Raw genomic sequence first — 13,667 nt, forward strand, 5'->3', positions numbered from 1 at the left:
GAGAGAAAGGGAATATTAAGCTTATAAAGTGAATCTATTCTATAAAAATATCATTTTCAAAATAATACATCTGTAAGAATACATGTGAGGATTTCTACAGTAGAGTCATGAGCCCTGGAAAGGGATAAGAGATCGAAAAGCCATCTCAAACAGCACTCAGAAGAATGAAAGCTATGCCCTGGAAGGGTCAAACAGTCAAGTGAAGACAGCCACATAATTTTTTGCCTTAAATTTATTTAAGTTAGAGCTGTTAGGACACTAAAAGATTAAGGCCTTGGAGATAATATTGTTGTCTGTGTTACGGTTGATATGATTATTGCTCCCTTCTGCACCCTAACAGTAAGGGAGTTACATACACAGTGACAACTATGTATACAAACAATACCTCATGTTAATGACTAGATTATGCCATAGTTTGTGCACATACCTGTAACCACTGACAAAAACCCTGTAATAAAATGAATATAAAGCATATTAAGAAGGATTTTGCGATCCAGAACAATGAGCCTTCTGATCCCCAGGTGTATTCTTTCCTATCCCTCTCTGTGATTTCTCAGTTCTTTGTCCAGGTATCCCATCATCTGTGCTGTTCTATTGTTGCAGTTAGTGACAGTACTGATATTCAGAACACCTCAAAACAAACTGTGGAAACACACTTTCCCAACTTTTCTTTTTCCAAAGAAGATCCTCAACAGTAATGATATGAACACCTCTAAACAAACTGTTGATACACTTTTTCCCAAAGAAGATACATAAAATTATATGAGCATCTGGAAAGACAATAAAGCAGTCATCCTGTGATACACTAGCAAGGAAGTACATTTCTGGAGTATTGTTACTTCTGCTAATATAAGAGATGGATAAGTGTCCCTTTTATACAATTGGTATGTGGTTTTGCATAAATTTTCACAAACATATATACATTGTGAAATAATATGATTTATTTCATAGGTCACAAACTGACTGGAGTGAATGACCCTAAAGTCTTATCTCAGTTGCCTGAATCAGACTTAGATTAATCTGAATTGGTTAATTATTAATATTTCTCCATGAAACTCAACAACATAGAATGAAGTTTGAGGGTCGGGTCATCCCATACCTCTAAGGTTTTTATGTGTATTAGAGTAATACACACCTACCCTGCTCACTGCTCACACTCATTGCACACAGAAGTGTTATAATGGTCTTCAGATCATAAATATGCTAGAGCCTAAAGTAAAATGAGATGAGCTGTACATTCTCAACGCAAGAGGGAGGATCACCCCTGCAATTTTTCTCAGTGGAGAATACTTCCTATACCTTTTACTGACTTAGCTTCGACTCTGTACACTACCATTATTAGGGAGAGTCACACTGAATATGCAGCAACAATACTGCAGCAACCTTAGCTGCCTTTGAATTGTACCTCCAATGTTGAGACCAAGGTCAATCCTGCAATTTAATCACATATTTAATGACATCTGATCATTTCAAGCCCTGGTTTAAAATCCAGCTATCAATGCTCTTACCAGTGTGAAAGGTCTCACTCATTTAGGTTTTTTGTTTATCTTCTTGTATTTCAGATACTGATTAGATGTTGGTTTTTGAGATCGAGCTTTTAGTTTGCATTTGATTTGTGGAGGTGATTCCAGGTGAACGGCATATATTGTAATGTAAATAATTTGATGTTTTGACATATGAATTTAATTTTGGCAATTGAGGAAGTGAATACACATCACTTACAAAAGTTTCTTTATATGTGTTAGTATTGCTTTATTGTGAACTTCCTTAAAAGCAGTCATAGTAGCACATATCCTTAATCCCATCTCTTCTGTCACTGAGACAAGGCTTGAAACGTCTAGATCATTTGTCACTTCATAGTGAGAACCTTTCTACAAAGAAGGGGGAGAGAATAGCAAAAAGAGCAAATTAACCTACCATCAGTTTTGTTATATATTCCTTACACTTTGTCATTAAGACCACCATAATAGTACTTTTTATTATTCCTTACAATGCTCTTTCCCTGTTCTGAGCTATCCTTTATGGGTCTAAAAGAAATTAGAAATATACTTCAGGAAAGTATTAAGCATATAATATGCAATGTTTGCCTAAATTGTCTTGTTATTGGAAAGACACTTGTATTTTTTTATTCTGGTAACAAAGATTATAAACTAAGTTACAATTGTATTCCAGATGGAACACAGACTAGAAACATGAAGGGCAGCACTAAAGAATGCTACTGGTACCACTAATATAGTAAATAAATTTAGGCAAACCTCCTTTAGAATAAAAGCCACAGGACAGCCCCAACATTACTTTCATTGTTTCATGTGAAGAATAGAATATTTTTTTTAGTAAAGACAAATTTTCACAGATATTACCATCAATTGGGTAAATATTTCTGAAGGCATTCAGAAAGGATGCTGTGACCATGGTGAGAGAAGCAGATTTATCTGGGACTTATTCAAAACACCATTCCAAGCACTGCACCTGCACTAGAGTAGTTTTAGTGCTCATGACAGTTCTGCAATTTAGGAAAGGAATTCAATATATCACTCAAAAAGACCTAGCCAACAAGGCCAAGCAAATTTCCCAAGTACCTAAGACTGACCATAATTCAAATCCAGTTTTCCACAAGGCATATCTGAGGCAATTTTGTAAATGTCACATTCATTACCTTTTAAGAACTATGGAGTAGATAAAGCCACATTATCTTCTTCATTATGGTTATAATGGCAACAAAATTGCTACAGAATATAAATATTTTTAAATGAAAAGGGTATGGGTAATGACTTGTATCAAATGATCTTTGTATCAAATAAAGATCGGTTTAATTTCTAGAGATATAGCTGAATGAACATCATACAGCTTTCAATGTTTGTGGAAGTAATTGGTGTAACAGTTTAAGGAGTAACAAATCCATGTCAACGACACCTATGCTTATGAACACAGGGTTTTATCATTAAGTACCTTGAATGCACATGGAATAGTTTGTTAGTGATATATAATCCAAAAGGAATATTTTTTTGTGAATAGGTACTTTGTTGTACTAAAAAAATCTATTCACTGTTCCAAAACATGTATTAATTTAATGGATAGTATTGTTATTACTATAATGTATGTATAATATATGTAATGTTATTATAATATATAAATGATATATGTATAGTATAATTACTGATATTCTATTACTACTATAAATTATATATGTATAAAATTTGTTTTATTATTATACTGTGAAGGATACAAGGAATGACTTTATTTAAATAAACATATTTGTATGTTTTAGGTGCATGTTATTTTTGTGCCAGTACTGAGGTTTGAACTATGGCCTGGTGTTTTCCTTGAGCCATTTTGCTCAGTGCTAGCAGTTTACAACTTGAACCCCAGGACAACTTCATACTTTTTTCTTGGCTAATTGTCTGTATGAGTCTCAGAGTTATTTTCTGTTTGGGCTAGCTTCAAACAGCTATCTTCAGATCTCTACCTACTAAGTAGCTGTGATTATCCGTGGCATGTTCTTAAGTCATTATTATTGAGTGTTCAATAATATTTTGATATTTCATTTCTAAACCAATTCAGAATAAACAACTACTTATTGGGTAAAACTTTATTTTGCAACAGAAACTGTAAGGACCCTTACTTTAAAATCAGTTTTCAAAGGTATTGCTAGTATAATTCTTTGTCTTACAAGCAGAAAAATTACATAAACATCCCTATCTTAACCGTCTCATTTTCAACAGTATACAAACTACAATATAAACATTCATCTTCCAGAAATCACACCTCTCTAATTACATATTCACCTTTGATTATCCTCCACATGATTATGAACATCCTCTAAGATAGGCTAAACTTATCCACTAGAGTCAGCCTACCACAGCAAACACATTGTAATACTTACTGAATAAATTTGCTTGTCCTCATCCTTATCAGATTTGCAGCTACTTCAGTAAAGAGTATTTTCTGCTGCTTTGCTTGTAGAAAACATCATCCTGTTCTATTTCCCAGCAAAGAAACTGTGGTTGGCAGGCTTGAGAACTGTTAGATTCAGAGGTTCTTTAGTTTTGAATTTTTCCTTTTCTTTCTTGGTAGGTAAGTTGGAATAAGAAAAAAAATTAAGCAGTGTAATTTAGTTTAAATGAAAAGACATTTATTTGAAAATGTATATGTCTGAGTCAAGCAGAAAAGTTCAGATAAGTTGATGTTAGGAAAATGAACCCTAAGATATGTATTCAAATGTTTTTTTTCTTTCAGGTGATTGTTTCTAACACATTTATAAGATTATTTCTTTCTTGCTTTGTATGTTCCTCCCTCACTGTATTTGAGGTTGGTATAATTTGTGGAGGGGAAGGGAAAAAACAAATCGTTTAAATAGGTATACAGGTGGATTCATTGCAACAATGAGATGTACAAGTAGTTATGTGGAAAAACGAACTTTACAACTTTGATGGGTGGGGAGACTAGGATTGGGGGAGGGGTGAGGGGAGGATGGGAAGGGATGGGAAAGGGAAACAAAGGAGGAGGCTACAATGCATGATTGGAAATGTACTTATTATCTTGCCCATGTAATTGTAACACCCTCTGTACAGTATTTTCACAATAAAAATGAAAAAGAAAGAAAAGAAAGAAAATACTACAAGTTGTTGTTATTTAAATTAATTTTTAATTCAAATAGAATAGGGTTGGGTTTAGTGGTGCTTGACTTACTATTTAGAAGGCTGAAAGTTGAGGATCATAGTTTCAAGACAGACAAGCTAAAATGGACCATGGTACTCACAGACAAGGTGAAATGGACTATGGTACCCTTACCTTCAACTAAGAACCAAAAAGCTAAAGGTGGATCTGTGGCTCAAATGGAAGAATGCCAACCTTGAGCGAAAAAGAAAAGCAAAAGGACCTGAAATTAAGTCCTAGCACTAGCACATAGATAATATATATATACATATATATATACACACACTATATGTATATATGTATGTCAATATGTAAATTATATATGTATATGTATGTATATATAATTATATAATAAATTATTTGCAAGTGTCAACTATATACAAGCAAGCATTTAGTCTTGCTCTTAAAAACAGAATCATACACAATTATGAATCCCTGTGATTTATAGGAGCCAACATATATAGAAATGTAAATGACTAGATTAGGAAATTAATAGAATGATTTTTGTTATAGAATAGACTGTATGCACAAGATTAGGCAAATGATACTAAGTCTTTTTCCAAAACATTGAAAGAAAAAGCATTATAGTACAAGAAATCGCATTTAGATATGGACTATGCCACTCAGTAAACAGGTTGATCAGGAAAATATGATAGCTATATGCATATAAATATGCATATGTGTGTATAAACATGCACAGTGGAATTTTATTTATCCATTATAAAGAATGATAATGCATCATTTGCAAAGAAAGGAAAGAAATTGGGGGAAATCATGTTAAGTGAAAGATGGGAAGAAAGTCAAACCCAGGGAGATATGTTTTCTGTTATATAGGAAGGTAGACATGATCAGGATCAATACAATATGCACACTTTGGGGTGGAATCCAAGTATACACCTAGTTATGAACTGAAATATGGTTGGTTCAGAGAAGCATTTAAATAATGTAATTCCTTAGACTAGCTAACTAACCTTCCAACAAAATAAACACCAGGAATCAAGTACTCAGAGGTAGGACTGGGATCAAGGTAGGGAGAAATAGATATATGAAGCAATAAAGTGGGGATAAATGCAATGATCTAACTTAATGCGTATCCCATAAAATGAAGAAATTGAGGAAAAGTTGGTAGTGAGAGCATTGGGGAAAATTATGAAAGAGGTGACATTGATCAAGATCCAGTGTACTCATGTACTCATGTATTGAATGTCAACTCCTATGTACATGTTGAAATCAAAATAAACTTTAAAAGCCCAATATTCGGTATGCTTATGGAAATATTACAGTGATGGTGGTTCTCTGAATAACTAACCAAGAACGAAGAGTTCAAGAAAGTAAGTAGCAGAAAGGAAATCATGTTCAGCTGGGGAAGAAGTTTAAGATGGGGCAGATTAATGAAAACAGGAATGGATAGCAAATACAATCATAATATTAATGATACATATGTAAAAATGGAACCAGGTAACTTGGAGGATGGGTAGTGTTGGGAAAGATGGGGTAGATCAATGTAACACTAATCAAGGTGCATTATACTAATAAACTCATTGAATTGAAACCTCTTTGCAAAACAACTTTATGATAAATACAAATGAATGAAAACAAACACAAGAATTGAATTTGTATTCCATTTCTTATAGCACAAGTAATATATAGTAAGCTATAATTTGGACAAAATACAAAATTAATAAACTACATGACAAAATAGGAAACTGGAAATATGGGTAATATTGCCTTTGGAAATATACATGCCTTATACATTTCAAAAATATCAATATTCTGATTACTTCGATTTTCTTTTGAAAATAAAGTGATCTATAAACTTTGACACACGATTATCATAATGTTTAATGATACATAATTTAGCTAGATTTCCTAAGAAAACCATTTTTATTTATCTTATATTATAAAATATAAGGAACTGTTATGACACCACTATACTGTAACACAGATACTGAAGGTTCGCTCTTAAATCGCTCCACAGGAGACTGTTACATATAAGCTGCTACAAGTTGCAAAATCCCAAATATAAGTTAAATTACTTAGAAGGAAATGGTAGGAGGACAATTATTATCGTTCACAATCAATATCAGCCTTGGACATCCTGAAAGAGAGTAAGTCAGAGACAAATGTGTTTGTTTCACCAGGCCTCTACTTCCAAACTAGAAGTGTTGGAAAGACCCATCATGGCAACCTACTACTACCTACTACTAAAAGCCAGACCACTAGATAGTCAGATCCTCTAAGACTCCTACATGGAAGACTATCTCTGACACGCATGCTCTTCTTTTCACCAAAGAAACAGTGCATTTAGTAATTTATGTTTTTTGAATTTAGATAATGAATGAACATTTTTCATACAAATCAAGTTTGAAATACCTTTGATATATTTTCCCATGCTTAAAACTAGCAATACAATAAATAATAGTAGCCACAACTTGGAACTTTTCTGCATCAATGGAAAAACAATCTTGAAAAAATGGATTCTGGGAAGAACCGATTAAATCCAGGGATGCATCTATTTTACACACAATTGTTCAAGTGGAAGGAAGGCCAACATAGTTTCATTAAAGTAAGAATTAGTCAAAGGTCTGCACATCCACACTTAAAAAATATTATATTTGTTTTAAACTTGCTGATTGTACTCTAGGTAGACTTTGTAGACTTGGTTATTGTTGACAGACAAAATCTACTTGAGTAAGACATAGGAACCTTAAGCAAGACTTCCTGATAAAGCACATGGTGAGTTAGAAGAGGAAACCATAGTCAAAAAATGAAACTTACTTTTTGTTGGTCACAGCACATGAACTCAGGGACTGAGTACTGTCCTTCAGCTCTTTGGTTCAAAGCTAGCCCTCTCCAACTTTGGTACAGAGTACCACTTCTGATTTTTTGTTGGGTAACTAGAGAGAAATCTCATAGACCTTCTTCTCAGGCTAGCTTAGAACCCCCATCCTCAGATCTCCGTCTCCTGCATATGTAGGATTGTAGTTATAAGCCATCAGTATCCACCACCCCCAAACGGAAACGTTTGAGATTCTAATAAGTTCAATTTTCAGTGGAAACCTCAAAAAGTATGGCAAGGAAAGACCTCCTAGAATTGTTCTTGCTACTAAAGAATTGAAGCTACAGAGTGAGCAACCAGGAAGTTGTCTGTTAGTATAGATGCAAGTCTAGAAGGGTGCTATTAATTTCAGTTATTTTTTTCAATATGATGATCTTCAGTACAAACCTGAACTTGTCACAATGCATCTACCTCTTGGCATGAGCTGAGCCTGGACCTATTCTACCTCAAATGCAAGAGATGCAAAAGAATAGCTCACAGTTTTGGAATGAGTTTCATCAATGTACACCAAATATGCATATACTTCAGTCGAGTTGACCATGCAGATGAATCTGTTTTTCTAACCTTCTTCCATCTTCTATCATTCAACAGCTTTTGATGAATCTCATTTTGTACCTCTTTATTCAACTTCTCAAGATAATTTCTTATTAAGCTTCTAAAATTGTCTTTTCCCCCAATTGTTGCCTTCTTAACATTGCCTCAAATTATAAACTATATATGATTGTCCTGTATGTGTTCACTGATATATTTAAATTTTGGTCTACCATCCACATATTATAGGATATCTTTAACCTGCTATAACTGCTCTGAAAATCATTATGGAGGTTCCTCACCAAAGCAAAAACACAATGCCATAAAACCAAGTGAAATTAGGATTGTGTATATCCAAAAATATTTTTGAAATGAAATAGTAGAAGCATTCACTTCTCTTATATCCCAGTATATGTTTATAGCTATGAATATTACATTTTCTTTATTCCCTCTTTCTGGTACACCTAGGTGGACTGCAGAGATTGATTGTTATGAATGCTCCTGCCATGAACATGGATATTCATGTTGAATCATATTCCTTCAATATGTATCCAAGTTGTTGTAAAGGTCATTAAAATATGTGTCTTTTTTGGCATTGTGTAAACTTCCATTCTGAGCTGCTTATGGGTTGCACTAGTTTATAATGCCACACAACTGAATATTCCTGATTTATTTCAACCTCTCCAGCATTTGTTTTTACTTGTTTGAGTTGTGATAAGTATTCTGATGTGTAATATGGAATCTCAGTGACTTTTTGATACATATTTCCTTTGTGGATAAGAATTTCAAATATTTCATTTATTTATTAAACATTTACATTTGTAATACATTCCTAATCAGTGACTTTCTTTTTTTTTGTTATTTGATCAATTTTTAAGTTTTAGAATTTGTGATTTTTTTTCCCATTCCAACTATTCACCTTAGTAAAAAAAAAATTATCACTACAGTGCACAATTTACTAAAATCAAGCGATTGTACATTTATAACACTGTTTTTGGTTTTTTTTTTTTTACAACCAGGCAATTATTTCAATAAAGACGCCCAACTTCTTTCACTAGAAAGATAGATTGAAAGGATAGTATCTCATATTAGCCCTAAGCTAATCTCAGAATTACCAGTCACAGGGAAGGCCCCAAGAGTTGGGCTAAGTAAAATGCACTTACACAGTAAAAACAGCATTTCAAGTGATCAAAGGGCTTCATAAATTTTTTAAAAGGCACCACCTTCAACAAGCAAATGGTGCAGTTCACAAGCAGACCATAGGAATCTGAACATCAAGAAGATCAAAGGATAAAAGTATACAGAAGGGGGGCTGAGAAGGTGGCTCAGTGGTAGAGCGCTTGCCTTGCATGCCTGAGGCCCTGGGTTCGATTCCTCAGCACCACATAAGAAAAAAGAAAAAAGCCGGAAGTGGCGCTGTGGCTCAAGTGGTAGAGCACTAGCCTTGAGCTGAAGAGCTGTGGGACAGTGCCCAGGCCCAGAGTTCAGGCCCCACAACCGGACCCAAAAAAAAATTTATAAAGAAAGACAACTTTAGAACGTTGACTCAGAATTGGGGGGGGGACAACCACTAGATACCAAAACTCAATGCTGAAGTGAAGAAGTGTTTTACCCCAAACCTCAGCTGTGTTTGATTCTCTCACATCACACAGACATAGACACACACAGACACACACACACACAGACACACACACACACACACACACACACACACACACACTCATGTACACAAAGAACCCTAGGGGCAGTTGTTTCTGGGACAGTGAAACTTTTCTATTCTTCCTTTTAGATAATCAAATGTGATGTTGTGGTTGGCTTCACAGCCACCCCACACCTGAGCAGGAGGGAAAGGATTCCTGAGACTGCAGGATGGCCTTGTGTACCCCTGGCTTCCTGTGTAAGATTGTAGTTCGTGGACCCCTAGGCCAAGCTGAACAGCGGGTACAGTTTGGCTGGAGGATGGCACCCCAGAGCTCTGCATGCATGCATGGGAAGCCCTGTGAGCATGTCTGGGATGGCCTTTCAGCAGTGTGGAGAAGTTGACACCTGTAGTTGGACATGGCAGCAGGCAGGAGAATAGCAGGAATCCTAAAGACAGGAGAGGCACAGGAGTGAATGCGCTTTTCCATGGAGAAACCTAGACTACACGAATGAAGTTCCCAGCCCACACAAGACGGCCACCGCTCAGGTCCCCAGATGCCCTATCTGGTCTTGTCCACAAAGCCTGGTCCTGATCTAGAGCTGGAACCTCCCCGGTTGTCCTGGGCTCAGTGCCGCAGGAGCAGTGAACTCCAGATGTGCTTCCTACGCCCAGTCATTGCAACTCAATGATTATAGTCACAATTCTTCTTTCCCTGGTATCCTAGTTTCTGCTACTCTGTTCTACTACCCATAATTCATAGTACCATGGCTCCAGCCACCTGATTCCCTGACACCCCTGACACTGATACTCCATTCCCTAAGTAAAAAAGGGCAGAGTGGGCACAGCCAGTCGACTTTGGTACTCCTGGCATCTTTCAGGCACATTGGGACCAATTATTCCTCAGGTATTTAACATGAGCTACTAACTGCAGGTGGAAAGGGAAAAAAGTTATACGGAGGTGACTAAAATGTAGAGTCATCAACATATCATCGGTTGCTAGGAAAAGAAGGCCTTAAGGTAAAAGTTAATGAGAAGAGAAAATTTTACAAAGAATATTGGGGATGATGAAATAGGTTTAGCTTAGTCTCATACTAGTGATCTGATTTATTTTATGACACAGATATGTAACTTTTGCATTTTAAAAATTGATGAAGATGCATATATGTGGTACTTATATTAATTTATGGAATAGTTGCATATAATTAATGCTATTCAATATTTTATGTTCTATGATAGTTAACTCATGAGTCTACCATTGTCAATATGAATTGAGCTATTAACAAATGGAATTTCACTGTCAAATACTACAAGGAGATTACTGGTGCTAGTACCAAAATGAAAGCTAGTAAAACTGAATAAAGCTACAAGTTTGAAAGGAGGGGGTAGTGTTAAGGACTTCTTCACCATGGAATCTGGGAAGACTAGAATGTGTTTTCTTGAAATACTTGTTTTTTTAACCTTGTTAGAAATCAGAACATTATTATTTATTCTTGCTTTTTGGGACCTTTTTAGTGAATGGTTTACAAAAAATTATCAACATGACTTTGAAAATTCACTGATGTGAATTATCAGATGAACATTATATGCAAAGCTTCCCTGAGATGCAGGCAAGCTGGATTCCTTTTCTATTAAATTAATGAAATAAGCTTAGTTTTGAATGGATGGACAGTCCATGACATTTGTTCCCAAACAAGAAAAGATACAGGAGAAAATAAAAGAGAAAGGAGACCCAAGCCTCCTGAAATTAGCGGAAATATATAGAAATATAATTTTAAAAATCATGGTTCAAAGTAAACCATGGCAGGAAAATCTGTGAGACTCTTATCTCCAATTAACCACCAGAAAGGAGGAAGTGTTGCTGTGGCTCAAGTGGTAGATGCTTCTGCTTGATCTGAGGAGTTCAGCAACATGTTAACACTCAGGCACAGAGTTCAAGCCCCACAAATGACAAAAAGGAATTTTAAAAAATTAAAGCATCAAACAACCTGAAGATGTTGTCCAGAGTAAAGAGTGTGGCCTTATGCATTTACATGACTTAGTCACTTGCAACCTAATTTATCAGGTGAGGGTTGGTGATTTGTGTGAGTGCCAAAACCTGCAAAACTATTTTGCACTTTACCAAGGAAGGAGGGATTGGAGGAAGGGGAAAGGTGTTTGGCGGTCATTCCTTTTGGTTCAGTGGTTGTTTTCTGGAGTCAAATTCAGAGAAATTTCCCTGCTAATCCTACTTGCATGGGGAACTAAGGAGCTATGCCCTGGAAGTGGACTTTGTCCTGTCCTTCGCCTGGTTCCAACTCCCACTGGGTAATCAAAGTCCCTCTTCAGGACCAAGATGCCTTGAAGACAACTTATCCACCGGGCAGATGGACCTAACCACAGCCAGAAAGGCAAAATGTGCCATGTCAAGGGCAGCACATGAGATCAACACATGAGACCAGAGATTTTTTGTCATTCTCATTTTGTATTACCACTTTGATTCTACAAAATAATATGTTGATTTTAACACCTCTCACCTCTCCCCCCGCATTGGTAAAGCTCACAAAACTCCTTCTTTTGGCTCCCAGGACACTTAACTCTTAGGTTTGTCCAATCGTTTCCATGATAGAGAATGACTTAATTGTATTTTGAACACATAAAGCATGCATATAAAACTAGCACATTTTGATCTTAGGAGAAAATAGCCTGTTCCCCTCACAAATTTATTGACTGTTAGGCAGTTTTAGAGGGGAATCTGTTTTCCTTTTTAGATAAAAGGCTTGTAGGAAACTATGTTCATAATCTGGCTGCTCCTCCCCACACACCTAAAATACAAATTTCACAAGAATTTACAAGAAAGAATACAAAAACCAAACACTGGGAATGCTCAGAAACAGAATGTTTTCAAAACCCAGAATATAACTTTGTTGTCTGAGGGAGGGGCTCTCTTTATATCAATTAACCAACACAAAAGAGGAGCCATTAGTACCTGACATGAGTGTCAATGGTTGCTATTCCAAGGACAAGGAGCTGGACAGACTGATCCGGTGGGAGGTTGCAGGGAAGAAATCTTCCACAGTGACTTGGGTACAAAAGTTGGAGTTACCACCTCTGTGCCTGTCTTTCTTCTTGCAGCACAACAGAGTTTTCCCCTGCTCCAAGAAGGCTATCTATGTACAAGCAGATCTAGAGAAAGGCTTTGGTTCAGTAGGCCCCATCATGCAATGCATGATGACCCTTCCCAAGGAAGGGTCATTCAAGCCCTGGGCCTACAGGCCAGTGCTAGAGTACTTCAGTGGGCACCGTGCCATGTACGCCTATGCCCAGGTAGAGCTTCCAGTGACTGCAGCTGGCTCTGTGCTGTGGCACCATCCTAGCCCGCCAGCATGTCTTCTTCTCCCACAGTCCCCTGGTATTGCCGAAGGTGGGCGAGCTGCAGTGAGGCTTCTACTTCACCAGAGGCCCCAGCATGCCTAGTGCGCATGAAGAGGCTGCCATCTAAACTACTAATTTTATGGAGCAGTTGTAAATAAGGTTATACACATTAGTGTATGCACAATGTTATATCCTGAGTCTGTAGTTTCCAAAGGACATTGAACTCTATACTAGCAAAAATAGGTTTTATTGTTTGTATTTATAAGGCCATAATGGCAAACTGAAATAAAAGTACAATAAAGTTGTTATCCAAAAACACAGTATTAAATATCAGAATTTGAAAAAAGTTGCATGTAAGTAGTGCAAATGTAGTTATACTAGAATGATAAAATACACACAAACTATATTACTTTAGTTACATTCAAAAATAAAAAATAAGGAATTACAGAAAGAATACCAACTGTATATAAAATATTAACATGGTTTTAAAGGTTGAAATAATATAGTTAATATATATTGCTGTAATAAAACATAATATTTCTATGTTCTGGTTCTGTTTATATCACTGAAGGAAAATATTAGAAAATAGAAAGTATATGTGGCACATGTTGCTTCCGGTCCCAAGAAGGGGAGTGGAACTTCTGAATG

General features: G+C 36.1%; 1 long non-coding RNA gene across 2 annotated transcripts in view; it reads right to left on the reverse strand.

The window, feature by feature from the left end:
- Positions 1 to 433: 433 nt before the first annotated feature.
- The window catches only part of LOC138813380 (uncharacterized), a 41,246-nt gene continuing 28,012 nt past the window's right edge, over positions 434 to 13,667 (reverse strand). The window contains exons 2-3 of one of the 2 annotated variants that reach the window (XR_011367761.1): positions 3,884 to 4,062; positions 434 to 1,871 (exon numbers count right to left, since the gene is read on the reverse strand). This is a non-coding gene — a long non-coding RNA (uncharacterized lncRNA). Of the gene's footprint in view, positions 1,872 to 3,883; positions 4,067 to 13,667 lie in introns of both variants that reach the window. The other variant, XR_011367760.1, reaches the window with a different exon arrangement.

Source organism: Dipodomys merriami, unplaced genomic scaffold, assembly GCF_024711535.1.
Source record: "Dipodomys merriami isolate MVZ:Mamm:240054 unplaced genomic scaffold, mDipMer1.0.p SCAF_592, whole genome shotgun sequence".
NCBI lineage: Eukaryota > Metazoa > Chordata > Mammalia > Rodentia > Heteromyidae > Dipodomys > Dipodomys merriami.